This window comes from Mycteria americana, chromosome 2, assembly GCF_035582795.1.
Source record: "Mycteria americana isolate JAX WOST 10 ecotype Jacksonville Zoo and Gardens chromosome 2, USCA_MyAme_1.0, whole genome shotgun sequence".
NCBI lineage: Eukaryota > Metazoa > Chordata > Aves > Ciconiiformes > Ciconiidae > Mycteria > Mycteria americana.
This window is the reverse complement of record NC_134366.1, coordinates 141,245,861-141,263,033: the sequence shown is the minus strand read 5'-3', so window position 1 is coordinate 141,263,033 and position 17,173 is coordinate 141,245,861.

Sequence of the window (17,173 nt, the reverse complement as noted above, 5' to 3'; positions counted from 1 at the left end):
TTTTAAATTGCATTAAAATTAAATTCTCACACATTTCTATGATTCCTTTCTCTTCATGAAAGCAACCTGTATTTTACAACAGCTCAATGTACCCTAAGGCAATCAAATTGTATTTAGGAAGACTCAGAGGTCATAAAATTCAAAGACTTATGAGTTCATGTATTTGAATCACTTTTTAATTCATATGATACAAAACACTTGTGAAACAAGCATTTTATTTTCTTTATGTACTCCAAAGGGTGGAATTCAGATTGTAATTTTTGCTATGTTGTTTCAAGATAGTCAATATAAAAAATAATGTCAAGACTGGAAAGGGAAGAAAAGACTATCATCCTGGTATTATAGCAGTCTGCTTTCCTTATAAAACAACTTTGTGTGAAGTTAAAATATAGTCAAAAATGAGGAAATAAAGACAGCGGCATCACATGAAGTTTAGGAAATTAAATAGAAAATTCAAGTAGATTGCTATAAAGGTTGTCAAACACATGGAACTTAGTTCCAAAGTTTCAGATCAAAGCCACTAGTACAATTAATTTAAAAAATAGCTAAAGTTTTTTATAGAAAAAGAAAAAAAGGATATTTTACCATAATGTCACAAAGCAGAGAAGAAAGGCTAACACAAATTTGAAATCCACTAGAAAGAGTTAGTGTTTAAAAAGTTTTAATTACCATTCTTTATTTTATTTGAGTAAACAAAGTTAGATTTTCCACCAACTTTCCAAAAGAGATCAACATATAAAATAGTCCCAATACCTGTAAATTATAAACCACTTAAATAACATCACAAGGAAGGGATATAAATATTAATTTTGGTTTAAAAGTTCCTAATTTATATTAAAAAGTATCCCCCTCTGGATATTTTAATAAACAGGTGCAGTGCAAGAAATGCATCATGTCATAGATATATATTTGAAAATACAAAGAAAAAAACCCACTGGTACTATCAATGACATTCTTTGTTGTATTATCCCTTCAGCACTGGTCTAGATCTATTAAATATCTATTGGATTAATATTTTAAGCGGTACTTTGCCTAGATGTATGCTACAAGCACATAGAAATTTAAGAATATAGAAAGTTCTCTGGTCCACCTAGTGAATCCCCTTGTTGCTATAACACTCAGCAGGAAAGCCTGATTTTTCCAGCAGGTGTATCTGGATATATCAAATGTTTAATCCACCTGTGCAAGACAGCCAATTTCAGAGCATTTATTCATGGCAGTGGTTTGCTTTACTGTCTCCAATTCTATGTTTGATCACATACAGAGTGGCAGTTTTATAATATAAAAATATGCAATACTTCAAAAAGGTTCATTAAGCTAACCTCTGTTACGAAGGTGATTTACATTTACTGTACTTCAGGCCATCGCAGGTGCCATCGTTTTAGGCAAACATGAATTGAAAGCTGCAGTCTTTACCTCAACTTGATCTTCATTTTTCTCACAGCCAGCATTCAACAGGGCTGACTGGGCAGAAGAAGGAATGACTCCACCGCATGTCGTTCCCTGTCTCGAGTCGCAACAGGCAGACTAACATCAAGCGTTTCCCCTCCATCCTCTGCAGTCACACACTGGCGAAAGGCAGTTCCGAGTTTCAGCATTTGGGTTCTGTTTCTTGCACCCTTTAAGTTTAAGACAAATTAAGCCAAATCTTTTTCAGGATCTTTAGCCTGCACTTTTACTGTGATTCATATAACAACGGCCGCTCCCCATGGATTTCCTATAGATGACTCTGTTTAGCCATACGAGGTATATCTCAAATGGAACCTCCTTCCCAATACATTTGTGTTTGTAGCTCTGGTCCCATCCAGCTTTGAGAAGACAAACAACAGCAACAGCAGTGAGGGCAAAAAGAATGGTTTACCTCCATTTTGAAGATGGGCAAAAGCTGGAGATGAAGGATGCTTTTTTATTTTTTGCCCCCATCATACTATATGTTGCACCTGGAGTAACAGCATGTTTTTTCCCAGTAACATGCCAGGAATGCAGCTGGGATTTCAGAACCTAGGACAAAAGTGCAAAGCATGTTTTTCCCTGTTGCAACCCAAGCTGAAACAGTTTAAAGCAACATCGCTACCTATATTTCCACTTGTGTTCTGCTGACTGAGGATCTGGACTTTAGTTTCCAAAATTACCTTAGAGTTTGTGTAAAAGGAAATAAGTAATTTCTCTTTAAAGAGATGATTTTTAATGCAGTAGAGGTTTATTTGTACCATTTCCATAACATTTACAGCCCTGGCACATTATTCCAAAAGGAAAGTTAAGGGCCATGTATGGACAAGGTGCTGCAGAGGAAGGTACGGAAGTAATCATTGATAGATAAAGCTACTGATGGAGGCTGAGCAGCTTGAGGAAAGTTACAGCAGTATTACAGGGTTTTGTGATTAGTATATTAATGTAACATGAGTTCTGAGGAAGTCAGTGTTACCAGAAGATGGTTGCTGCTTAGTAAAAAGCACTGCATGGTACCAGCTGAAACAGAGTCGAGTGCTGGATAGGCGATCAGGATCTGGAGACCAGTGAGAGCAATGTAGCCTGTGCCTCTCATTACACTGAGTAGAAATGGCTGGACCAGAGCAAAGGGGCAAATCAACAACTGTACTAGAGTGGGTAAGGAAAGTTACAGGGCATCACTAATGTTATTTCCAGTGCCCTCCACAAGTGATGGACATGCTGTGAGCATGTCCTGTGTCCTGTTCCACTTCTGCCCATTCTGCCCTTTGCCTGGCAGCTGGATGATAGCTCCTCAAGACTTCATCTCCCACCAGTGACAGTGTTTTTCGTTGCATCAAAACTTCTGACTTGTATTCCCTACCCACTTGAGTCCATCATATTTTCCACTCCCCTCTTGGAAAAGAGGCAATCTTTCCTTTATCAGCCTTCTCTAAAATAAGGAGCCGTTTACAAAATATATGGCCATGGTACTTCACAACCTGCCAAGACTTCAATATGCTATTGACATTACAAACCAATCCAATTTCAGGTATTTCTTTACTACAACTTGCCAGAAAATAATTTTGTTAGAATGTCTATTAAAATAGCCCCTTCCATCAAAGTTTTATTGTAATCCTCTGATTGGTCCAGCTTTTTACTAGGGTAACGTAGATTGTATCAACATCTTGCCAGACAAGTATGACCTGGTTGTTTTAAATGGGCATTTCACTTTTGCCCCCACTTATTCAGAACAGGACATATAATTTACTACAACTGACATGGAGATTCTTTGATGTCTTTTTATAATCCCAAAACGCTGTGAACTTACAACAGCGAGTGGGCTTAGCCGTGTGACTTCCATTAAAATCAATGAGACTCTCATGGCATGAAATCCCACACAACCATCGAAAATTAATTATTTAGAATAATAACACATTTCTCTTTCCATCTAAGCATTGCAAACATCCTTTCCAAGATTAATTAATTATGGTTCAAAAGATGCACAGTACTAATGAGGCAGGCAGTTTATACCTATTTTTATATTTGTCTATACAGAGAAAAAGCCAGACAATTCTAGGTCTGTTTAAGGAAATTTCAAAGAAACTCCCTTTGCTGGGAGTTTCACTGGTTTTGATGAACTGCTGCTAGAACCATTGGAAACTGTAGTGTAAAAGTACTGCAGAGTCTTATAGACATTTTTCTCCAAAGCACAAGAGTTAAGGGATAAAAAGTGCATCTCTCTAAAATTTATCTAGGGCTAGGACTCTTTTAAGATTGTCTTTTCCACAGCACACAAACCCAAAGTGACCTAAGGAAAGTCACAGTGAGTTTGTGGTCAAGTCTGAAACAGAATCCACTAGTCTCCCCAGATTCCCACTCTCAATATTAAAAGGTAGTCCTTCCCTTCGTACACACCATTATCAGTTCAGATTTGTCAGGTCAGTCCCAGACTTCAGATCTGCCTTTTGCCATTCTCCATCTTTGACTGTCAGCTAAAATACAGCACTACCTTTGGGTAGGTTTTTTGAAACTCAAAATAATTTTGTATTGAGTATTGCCTGACTGAAACACTAAACTATAAGGTGTGTACTCATGGAAATAATATTGATTTCACCCTTTGATTTGTGTAGACACCCTGTATGCAAGTAATTCTGGCTTTATAAGTGTACAAATTTTTAGGTGTCTGGTTCCCAGTTCTAGCCACCTGAAAAATCTCTGTATAGTCTCCAGAGAAAATTATGCACTGAATTAGGATTGAGAGTCAAAACAACCAGAGCAGGGCCAGGCTAAATGATAGAAAATATTGAGGAGAGCTGAATCTGAAACCCCAATTCACCCATGGATTTAGCACTTCTGGCTAGATGCCTAACCCTAAGCCAGGCGTCACTGTCCACATTTTCCCTTCATGAATGGATGATTGGCTTTTTCTTTTGAAACGCAGGTGGAGGGAAATGTGAAGGTGACAACAATATATAGTTTCTGACAGCTGTTTAATGGAAAACACATAAACAGTCCTAGGAAGTATGGGATCTCCCAAAGAACAGTGTCCTATTAACTACAGGAGCAACAGCACTTCCTCTGGAGTTTGCCCTTTCAGGGCCCTGGAGCCCCACATTCATTTTCTTCTTTTATTCACAAGTGACTCCTTTTCAAATGAATGCCAGAAAAATGGTCCTATTCAAGGTTATTTTGTTATTATGGTGTCACTTTAAGAAGGTAAGAGATGATGGTTTATGCCTTCTCAAGCTGAAGAGGACCTAGAACCTATGTTACCCACTTCTTGTACCTGAAACCTGATTATTAGTTACTCAGAAGGTGAGGTCTTGCACTCCATCAAATGCTTTTGAATGACAACAGCTGTGATTCTTTAGTTTCGTGTTGAAGTCTGGGTAAAACATTAGACCGTGCCTAATAAACCAGAGTCATAAGGGGACATAGTCCCCCAGACACCTCATCTGTAAATGCCAAATAGACTTAAGTATTGAGAAGGCTGCAGTTTTCTGAAGGTATGCAATAATCATTTCCTGTGTGCCCAGGATAATTATATTAGCTAAAAAAAAAGTCTCCAGGTGGCTTATGACAGTTTCTGAAACTTGTCTTTCACTTGTCTCTGCCTTGTTTGCCTTCTGCCTTTCAGTGGGACAAGATAGCAGCAGTCAGTGAATCAGGTTCCCATTGTGACAGGCAACCTGTCCTTTAGTGCCTGCAGAAGCTGAGCACTGTGGATATATCAGAAACATAAATAATATCTTGACTCTCTGGAGACCACAGCTCCTAGTTCCTACAAAATTCAGATGTATTTCCTTGCTGGTGGAGGGTACCCCACATATTTTTCCTTGCTTTCATTGTATCAATACTTATATTTCACTTTAACACTAATCTACGTGCCTAAGACCTCTACTCAAAAACTCTCAGACAGGGAGTTTCTAGCAGAGTAAAACACAGAACTCATGTACCAAAGTCAAGTTAGTCTCAACATCTAGTGCTTAATCCTTCTTCAGCCACCAATATGAATCTCTGTAGAGTTCTCCTGATTGATTTTCTATTCTCCTTTTGCTCTCCTTATAACCCTCCACTCTTTTTATATCATTTGCAAATGTCTGCTCTCCATTCCAGGTCAGCTTCCTCAGAGATGGCTGGGCAACATTTTCACGCTGCTTCCTAACTTGAAAAAGATCTTACACTGGGAGTAGCCTCCATTCCAATTACTTTCTAAAAAAAAGGGAATCCTTAGATTTTCTCACAGTGTGGACTGTGCTTTAGTTCAGATGTAAAGAAGGGACAACAGTAACAGAAAGACATAATTCCTTTTTATTGTCACCAGAATAAGTTTGCCCATCCTTTAGAAATTAGACAAATAATTCAAAACGCATATACTACAGTAATTTAAGCAAGTTATTATATTAACGCTTAACTACAAAACCAACAAGCTGCGCAATTTTTGATTAAACATCCTCTCCTAGAGTAAAAAGGAATTCCAGTTAGCACTTTGGAAAGGCATTAAGTCTGTGACAAAGAAGTCACATTCTAAAATGGCAGTCTCGCTTTGTTCTGGCAAATAAACAGTAGTGTCACTAGGGGCTGGCAAAAACCTCAGCTTGTCTTAAGCATTACAGTATTTACCTCTGCAGCTACCTAAGCGTACTTGCAAATCAGGGAGTTGGTGATGCAAGGCCTGAGATTATCTTTCACTTGCAGTTGCAAAGCCAGAAACACAAATTACACCTGCATAAACAAAGGCTAAGCTTCAGAAGGCTGTGGAAAGAACTTGCCAGCAATATGATATGCTTTTGTCTCTACTCATGCTTCTGTGCCTAAGAACATATTGTGCATTCACAACAGACTAACTTAAAGGCAGTGCATCACTCTAAATTTCAAATCTCTATTTTAGTATCAGTTTAAGTCACAAACATAACATTAAACTTTTTTTGTATCTGACTTATTAGATTTAGAGTGTTGGTGCACCAGTTCAAGGTAACTAAATAGCTTTATTATATCAGCAATAGCCTTGCAAGATATCCTCATTGTATTCTGAAGGACTTAATTTAAGAGAAGATACTGTGAAACGTTCTATTTTTTTCTATTTTAGAGAGCCATAATCAGATAAATAGTGAGGAGACACAAAAGGAGAACTCTAAGATCCTACGGGAACAAGAGCAGGAGCCATACCCTTAATCTAATGGGATATATTTCAGTATAGTGCACAAAAAAATAGGTATTCTCTCTGTATTAACAATACAGCAATCTCAGGAGCACTTGTCCATGTAACATGCTGAATATTTATCCCTATTTGTCAAGATATTTTAAACAGTATATTGTTATTACAAATGTTCATAGCAGTTTGTCAAATAAAAGAGGAACAATCTTCTAAATGAACCCCCTTTGAATCAAACTTTTTAAATGCCATATCCTATCTTCAATGGAAGCACAAGCTCCACTTTAATAACTAGTATTAAGTGATAGCACGTAGACCACGACAAAAACAAAAGAAGCAAAACTTCCACTATTTCCATTTTATGGGCTTGTTAAACAGAGACTAAAAACACCATTTTGTTGTTGCTAGATTCAGAAACCTCACAGCTCTAGGTGCAAAATGAGAGGAAGCTGCTCTGCAATTGAAAATGAACAATAGATTTAAATAGCACTGAAGGCATGAAAATAGCTGGCTGCAAGCCCAGAATCTATAAATAGTACCAAACTTGTTCATCATAACTCCACTGACGATGACAACATCATCAGGAAATGAAAACAGAAAAAGCAGAAAAGGAATAAAAGCAATGGACCTCAGGAATGAACGGCCAAGCTTTTCCAGAGCAGCTACTCAAGTTAGACAGCAATGCTAGGGTGGGAAAGCAGCAATGACAACTAATAATGCCATAAGTCCTGCTACATAACGATGCCAGGCAAGGAGGAAGGAAAAATAAAAGGAACCAGTCCACTGTCGAATTAGTGTTATTGATGCAGATTCCTAATTTTTATGGGAATGGTGAAATGTAATGTTTATCATTTGTCTTGAGCATGATGAATACAGTATGTGATTTATACAAACAAAACCTTTCACTGAGCACAGAAGTTATGACATACCCTTCCTTCCCTTTTCCATGTAAATCCCTTTAACTTTTAAACAAAACCAGAAATAGCATCAATAATACATAGTATTTTTTTATTTTTAGGCTTTCTTCATCGAGCTTAAGAACACAGAACTACAAACTCTGTGGAACAATGTGATCATTAACATGAATAAAAATAACCCAAAATTATAGTAATCTATATGGAAATGACTGAATGCTGAGAAAAATCTTCTTTTGTAAAAATACAATATAACTGAAAGAAGACCTAGAGGAAAAAATTAAATTTATATAGATGGAAGACAGAGTACATAAAATATGTTCAAAATAAAACAAAACAAAAACAGGTGCCAGTGCTATGATAGTCAGATCAGATCTCAAATCCGGAGAGGGAGAATGATGACTTATCATATACGCTCATAAATTTGAGCAGGTGATTCCATTTTCTATCATTCCCAGTTGATTTCTGAAATCCTTGCTCCCTTTGATTAGAAACTTATTCTACAATAATTTATGTGAGGCTATTTTCAAAGTGAGACTTTGCTTAACATGAGAAAAGGTGACAGATTCTTGATGTCAGTATTCAAAGCCACATGGGTCGAACGATTGAAAACCTGCCCACACCAAATCCTCCTCCTATGGAAAAAAACCAGACAAGCAAACCCCAAACCAGAAAGCAAGTACACACAGTCCCAAAAGAATGCTCTTTCCCCATCACTCTGAGCACCCACCCCTTTACCCCAGCACTTAAAGGCATGGTGTTTGCCTGGCAGGGTCTGCAGTTTGCAAGACACCTACCGAAGGGCTAAGCGGGTGTTGGTGATTTGCGAAGGCTGTCTTCTGTCCCGGGCACACATGCATACATGCCTCCTCACCCGGTTTGGAGAAGGTAAAAATGACAGATTGTGAGGGGCAAGCTAAGGTAAAAACTAAGCAGATTTGTGGTAAGAAACTCAGGACCTGCCAACCTTTTCCGACAGTTGAGATTACCTAATTGGTACAGATCCTTGTTAATTAACCCACTCCATCAAGAGGCAGGGGTTTTGGCTTTATAGAGGACCTACTTTGGATTGGAAAAAGCTGAAAGAGCATGTACACAGACACAGTCTTTCAAAATAAAATTACAAAATTATTTAGATATAATTTCAGAAGACCCATTACTATCAACCATGCCACTATTTTGTGACACATTAACGAAAGAGACTTTTGGATAAGATGTAGACATTATACTCTCAAGGAACTTTTTGTCCCACATGCCTTTGCTTTGAAGTTGATCGTCTCTTACTGGGATTTTCCCTAGGCCAGGAAAAAAAGCCTTTTGGCCTGAAAGTATCAGAGAGCCTCAGGAGAGATGTGCATTGTAACGTGGTATCAGTTTTACAAAGCTATTTAAATTAAAACCCAAATTAAATGTCCAATGAAAAAATACAAAACATTGGGTAACACACAACATTTGAAATACCCTTCCTTATTTATTTTAAATAATAACTGCATTAATAAAAATTGAGATATGATCCAACAAACTACTTTAAATGAAATTTAAAATACTGATGCCATGTGTATACAAATGTAGTGGAGTGAAATTTGACTTCACCAGGTGAGGTGAAGAGGCCCAGATTTCCTGGCCTAACAGCAGAATTCATGATAAAAACATAATAAAATGGAGTGAGAAGCATATTTATGTTTCTGAATTTCTGGAGGCAGTGGCACAGTTTCACTCCTGGTCCAGTACAGAGTGCTCAAAGAGCTGTTCTAAGTAATAACTAAAGCTGAAGAGGTTCAAATAGCTATTCTAGCTACTAGAAATCAGCTGAGCATGTGCACCACTTCTCCTGGTTGCCAGCAGCAGCTGAGGTAGCTTGGGGAAGTATCTTAAAGTCATTGCATATACCACTAGTGCCTGGGTAAAAAGTTTCATCAATGACTTGGGTTGTGGAGTATTCCTGAGGAAACAGAGAGTGGGTTAAAATAATAAAATGAGAGTGTGTGTCTAAACAGTTAGAAATACAAGTGCATTTTACTTTCAAAAATATTCTACAAAAATTTATTCTAAACATTACACATAAATACTTCATCTAAAGCAATTAACATAATATCTATCTAGTGCCACATTGTGAAAGCTAGAAATCTATATCTTGCTACCATCATTCCATCATTTATGGCAAAACAATGCTGCTACAATGCCCTAACAGCACTACAGTGTCATTAGGAGTATAAAGACTGCAAATATTTTCCAGGACATTGATCTACTTATGGTGAAAAAAAAAAAAGAGAACAGAAAATCTCTCAGTGTTCTGGTGTCAATTTGACTGAGCCAGACAATCCTTCAACTTTTAAGAAGACCAGTTTAGGAACCTTTAATTCTCTTCACCCCATAGAAATGATGGTGGCCTGCCAAAGAGGAACAGGTTTTGTGCTAAGACTCTGCTTAGACTATATTCCTCCTACCAGATTTTCCTGCCAGAGGCATCAGTAGGATTTGAAAGAGAGGGCTGTGGGCCACAGATAGAAATTCAATATTTTTGGGGAGAAAAAGATAAGCCCCAGGAGCTCTGTGTTTTACTGCTCTCTTCACTGTGGAGAGTGGCACTTGATGTGATCCTCACTGTTGAGCATGACACAATACATTTCAGAGCTGAAACTATTGGACTGTAGCTAGATTTTGCTTTAGGGTGGAAATAGGTAGTGTTCTAGAATCAAGAAAATACAAAAAATGATGGGGATGTTGAGTCCTCACAAAGCAAATAAACTAAACATAATACAATAGAGCTGGAGGCATGCTGCACTACCCCTACTTTATGTACACACACACACACACACACACACTTACTTTATTTATTTAATTTTGTTTAATATAAAATACAGAGCATTTCTTGGCATGCAGAGCCTTGTCACTAGTTTGTGAATTGCATTAAGTCATCTCACCTGGGGCTTAGTATTCACCCCATGTAGGCATGCAAACCAAATATTAAAAAAAAAAAGGCAAAAAAAGAAAAAGCCTGGAGCCTGTTTATATAATTTAGCATCCCATTCTGAACTGTAAAAATTCATAATCAGGTACTACTTTACAGTCAAGTTAATCATATCACATCATATCACTGATAGGTGCAGAAATAAAAACTGCTTAGCAGGTTTGGGGTAATCACACTCAGTGTGCCATGACTTCATGATTTCTTTTATAGGAAAGAAACACGCCTGCACACAGAAATGCACAGCTCCGAGCAGAAGTGCTGCAACTGTGTATGTTCCTTTTAGGTATGCACTGACTAGTTATTTGAACGGCTAAAAACATCTATAAATGGGGCTCAACAACATTGCCAATTGATTTAAAGGGAAGCATTTGTATACATTAAAAGATTCTCAAAAAGTCTGAGGTGAAAAAAGCCTCAGAAAAGGGAGGAAATAAAGATTATACAGAAATGTAAGTCTCTAAGGAAAAAAAGCAAGCACAGTAATGTGTTAATGTTACACACAGGACTGGCAAAAATACAGATAACTTTAACATATATGGAAGAAAGTGTTATTGAAAAAGCAGTTCTTTTCTCCTAAACGAAGAAGACGACAAAGTTCACCGTGGCATAAAAAAGTAGGATACGGAGCTCCATTTCAGAACTCCACAAATATTTGTAAAAAATTTCTGAGGTATTTGCCCAGCTGTCATGATGACTAAAAGGGAAAAATAACAGTCTAGAAATATTTGAAGGGAGTAAACACCAATGAGGAAGGAGTATAGTACCATTAGTATAATGGCAGTGGTTCTGTAGTTTAAATATAAGTAATGAGATGCTATTAAGATCTGGAAAATGTACGTTGACAATTCAGAAAAACTTCCTAACAATGGCATTGAAAGCCTTTGGAACAACAGCCTGGAAAGTGCTTGTCCTCTGGTCAGTTTGAGACTCTCTTCTTTCGTGCTAAGGTTGCTTTAAGTTGCACAGATCATTTCAGCTTCCAGTCAGTCCACCATCAGGAAAAAAAACAGAAAAAGAAAAGTGGCTTAGTGTCACCATTTCCATGTGTAGAAGCTGAAAAGTTTAAAAATTTGTGAAGCAGAGGAGTTAACCCAATGTCCCATCTCTTATATTTTACCTTTTACAATTTCTGCAACTGCATCAAGCTTAAATGTGCAGCTGAATCCAAAGTTTCAAAGCAGCATTCTTTGCAGATGAAACATTACCCTCTTTCTTTCTATGCCAGATTTCCATTCTGTTTTAACATTTAATTATGCTAGAAGTTGTTATTTCAAGAAGCTGTGGGTTTGAAACTGCTTTATTTATATAAAAATGATATTTGTCATAATTTTTCAAGAAGGCTATGTGCCCTACTCTTCTGACTAATTTTTCAATAGAGATGTGGCATAGTAACATTTTCTCCCTGATAAATATTTTTATTACCTTTATAAACACACTAAAACAGTTGTTGAAAATGGCAAAAATCAAACCAATTCTAGTGAATTATAACAAAGCTACACCATGGTAATAAAAAACATCTGCTGGCGATTCGTCATTTTTAGGAAAAGTTTATTGTCTAAAACACTAAGGGCCAAATTCAGAGACCACTGATTTCATAAAAGCCTGATATACGTTTCTTTCAAAAAGTCTAGGAAGGTAGCTGACACACAGCTTAAGGTATTAGAAATTATTTTTAAAGTTTTTCATTATTCCTTTATTCAATTTTCTTTTAATGGAGTTCAAGAGATGTCTTTGGGCTTGGACAAAGCCAGGCCCCAGTTTAATGGCACCAAGGGGAATCATGGAGATTTCAGCTTGTCACAGTTGTAAGATTAGAGTGGAGGAGAAGGCCACCAGCCCCACTTCTGAACTGAGGGGGGTGGAGGGCTGTCCTGGTGTCCTGGGCTGTCCTGGAATGCTCCCAAGCTGGTGGCAGGGGGTTAAAGACAGACATTGTCATTTTGGAGACAATTCAGTTAGACCATCTGCATAGTTGCCCAGAAAGTTTTTAAACTGGGAGACCTGGAATGAGATGTGAGTGTGCATCAGCCCTTCCTCTGAGCATCCCAGGAAGAGGAAAACCAGCCCTGTGTGTAGGGCCCTAATGGGACTATGGAAAGTCCAAGTCCCTGAGCTCAGCTTCTCTCAGGTTTGGCAAAGTCTTAGTCTGCATTTCAGTTGCAGGAAGGTCACATTCTCATTCTGATTCTGGGAAGTTAATACTGATGCCCATGTAATAAGAAATGAAGGACATGTAAGTTCTTGAACACCAAATCCTCAGCTCAGCATCCAGCTGTTGACAGTAAAAAAATTTCTATTTGAGAACATCAAGCAATATTTCACATATATATATATATCATGCAGCTGTGGATGTTTTGACCTGTTGGGGCTGATGCACTTAATGGCTGTTTTTTTGGTCAGGGAAGCACTGCTAGTTAGGAAGTCTTTCCAAGGGAAGGGTGACTTCACATACGCTGTGTCTCATATTCCTTAACACGTATGTCTCTGTTGGAGACAGAAGAATGGCTTAGGCATTTCTCCAGTGTGATGCCAGGACCTTTTTAAAATTTAATTGTTTAGGAAATCCATAAGATGTTCTTCATAGGTCATTCTTGATCCTGTTTTGATTTGTGACTTTACTACACAGAGATGTGGTGGGTTGGAACACTTTTGTTCTTTAATCTGCCCCAAATGAGGTACGGTTCCTTTTCACTACGAGGCAGTTACTTTACAGTCTTCTTTCTATCCAGCCTTTAGTACTGATTTGGACTGAGCCATAGCATACAATAAGTCATCAGCTTGAATTTAAGGCACCCCACTGCCTTCTGAGAGAAGCTCTGGCTTAAAAATTGAAGTTAAAAGACCAGTGAGAGCCCTTCAGCTAACCTCAGAAACACTGTATACATTGTGGTCAAATACTAATTAAACAGTAACTGAAGTACTAATTAAACAGTCACAGCTAGAGGCTTTGACATTCAGTTTCTTGTGTCTGTATTTTACTGGCATCATCATGGGTGGCAAAAACAAAACTACTCATAGGATCAGAGATTAAATACCTTTAATTTTGCTAGCTTATTGCTTGTTGATTCAGCTGCAATGGTGGCCATTAAAAAGCTACTATTCAGTCATGGCTAACACACAGCAGTACCTTGTATCTCAGAGAAACTGTACTGGGAGTGCTTCACATCAGCTCTGTTCATACTAGATATAAGCGATACTGCAGTGAAGAAATTACTTTCAAAGCTGATTCTTAGAGACAGGAGAGAAAGAGCTACAAACTTCCACCTAGCCTGGGAAGCAGAAACATCTCACAGACAGTGAAGTATCTGAACTAAGCAGCAGCTGAATCTGTGTGCCATCCCTACTTAAAAAAGCTGTCATTTCTGCTGGTAGAAATTCTCATGTACTTTTTTTTTTTTTTTGGATGGGGTGAGCTCTCTGAGCTTGACCAGTTTCAACATAAATAGGGTGCTACCCACTACCTTTTCTGTGGTTCATCCCCTGCATACACTAGATTCACCATGGATTTCAAGTGAGCTGAGATTTGATGAACCTGGCATGACTTTCAGACTGGAAGTGAAGGAAAGTGCTGATATTACTGAGGTTTGCATAACACTTTTCAATGTAAGCTGCTACAAATCCATGAGAACTGCTGTAGAGAATTTCAAGAGACACAAAGAAAACTGCCTAATGAAAAAGAGCTAGTAAACAAAGCCAAGCCAAACAATCGTAAAAACTCTGTGCATATTTTGTCTAGATACTTTCTGGTACTGTACATTTCCTGTTTTGACAATCATTTTAACTGCTACCATACATCAGTCCGAGGATATGACGATGCTACAAAAACCACTACAATATATCACTTTCAAGTAGTTCATTTTACTGAAAAATGCTATTGTATTGTTTCAGATGGAGTCCTTTTTAAGAAAATACATTTTCATGTACCATCTTTGTCATGAGCCAAATCCCTTAGTTTTTACTCAGATAAAACTTCCAATTAACTCTGTGTTAGTTTTGGCTAAAAAAAAAAATGACAAAATTGTTGGCTCTCTGCATGTAAAAATATTGATTTCTAACTTCTGAGCAAGTGGAAGAAATTTAACGGGTGTGGAGAGAGACCTTGATAAAACATAGGACAGAAATAAATTCAGTTTGAAAATGAAGATGCACCTACAGTACCTCTGTCATGTCTTATATCCATATCAACATTGCTCTAGAAAGTCGAGTGTTGGCAATTGACTAAAACTCAAGGAAAAACACTACCAAGTATTGACAATGGCCTCAGGAAAACTCCGATCCTTAAGATAGTAACATGCTAAGAAAAACTCATACTGAACAACAAATAAGATGATTAAGAATACAGAGCACATATAAACAAGAACAGCATTGAAAAACTGTAAAGCAGGAATTTAGATCTTTCACTTTACACATACAATCTCCAATTTCTAATTAAGCAGCTGAAAAGGAAAATTAATTGGAAAACACAAAAAGGAAGACCAGACACAATATTAAAGTGAACACTACCATAAAGACAACAACTATGAATTGGACTGGAAATGAAAAAGGAGGTGCTGGGCTACAAAAGCATTGTGGATAGGCTTCTGGTGATCTGGTGGAAGTTCTCATGTTCCTTGCTCTTTTATTTTAACTTCTTTAAAACAAGATTAAATGATCTGGAAACTTATGAATATATTTTCACTTCCTACCATTTAATACACTTGCAGTAGGACAAACAGAAGAAAATGTTATAATGAACTCAGAGATGATTATTTAAAATTTAGAATAACAGATCATTACGGACACCAATGGAAAAATTAATATTGCCACCTATTGGTGAAAATGTAGAAGGCCAAATAATTCCTAATAATTTGCATATCCCCAAGGAAGGTCCTGGCCTCTGTAAAATGACTGATAGTTATTGTTTTGATTTACCTGACACCAGCTAGTCCAGGGACTACACATAGTAATCTCTGTGAAAAAGTCAGCACTGCCATATTCCTTCCTATTACGACCAATGCCACTGGACCCATAAAGACTCAAACACATCCCCCCAAAAATAAGAAAGAAACAATTGTAACCGTCTGTTGTGCTATTGTGCAATATATTTAATAGCAGCACTTCTCTAACAACATTAAATCAAACTCTTTAACAATCTAACTCATTGGATAGCAGCAATTGTTTTATATTCACTCTCTTCTCAGCTTTATCTCGTTTTTCTTCCACATATCTCCTACCACACAAACCTTCCTTTGATATATTGATGCTCCTTTCCCTCCTCTTCTTCTTGCCTTTTCTTCCTTGTATTACATCCACTATTTCTCTTTTATATTTGATATTTATACTTCTCCTGTTTGTTCCCATTACCATCCATCTACCCATATATAACCACATGCATGTTCCTCCCCTCCTCCTCGCCTTAAACAATCTCTCTACAAAATGAGCAGTGACTTTATGATGCTCTTTCTTGGAAATTTGCCTTTCTGTTAAAGAAAAAACCTAACAGATGAAGTTGTTCTGCTTCTCCTGTTTCCTTCTTCCCCAATATATCTCTTCACATTGCTTAAACAAGTAGCAATGTCAAGAGATGATACACTTTGCCTTCTATTTTTGATAGAGTAGCATCTTCAGAAAGTCTGTTCTACACTTGGTAGTACATGGGTCAATACACAGCACTCTAGAGGAGTCAGCAAATCTATGGCCTGCCAAGCCCACTTTAAATTCCCACACCCCAGAGCAGTTAAGTTTTATCAGTCTTGAGAAATGGGGAACATTTTCCTTCTCTCTTTTTTTCTCCCCCTGCACACAGTAACATACCATCACCACAAAACCATACACAGTTATTTCTAAAATGTGTTTTTAAGTACTCAGATACCTTTAAAGGACACTTCATTTTGATTTTGATACATATTTACAAAAGAACTTGCCTGAAATTATTTGGACAAATTTTCTATTAAAGGCTGCCTCTCTAAAATAGTATCAGTCCTTTCAAGCTCCTCCCTCTCTTCCAAAAGCATAAGGAAATAGAAATGCCTTACAGAGTACCCTGAAGGTCTACAAAGATGGTTTTAATAAGTTCACAGCTGAAGGCACCTTCAGGGAAACTCTGCTGCCAGTCCTCCCTCTCAGATTTACAAGATATCAGCTCAAGTCCCTCAAATGCCTGCAGCTATTGTGAAAGTCTCATGCCATTTTGTTTTTTATAGGTAAAAAACATACCTTAAATTTGACAAGAAAAATCAATAGGCAGGCAGTGTAGCCTTGTGAGGACAGCAGCCATGTGCTCCCACCAACACACAATGTTTAATGAGAGGACTTTTTTCATTAACTTAGGCTTCTGGATAAACTCATGGTCTAGCTCCATAAAAAACCAAAACCATGCTATAATGTGAAATAACATGTAAAAATATAGAGCCTTCTAACAAACTTTCTGTATTTCTCAGGGCAGGAAAAACCTGAACTCACATAAGACATTTCAACACAAAGCAATGCAGTCTAACCCTGGGGAGGAGGAGGAGGAGCACAAGGGGCCTTGGTGTCCAATGACAGTCAATGAAGAAACTCTAATTTATCTTGAAAAATGCATTAATAAATAAAATAAGTATTTGTTTCAAGAGCCTGCCTCAATCCAGACTATATACAGGATACCTGACATTCCTAACCTGCAGCACAGGGAATGAGGATTTTCAAATTTCTGTGTTTAACAAAAAAATTATCCTCACTTGC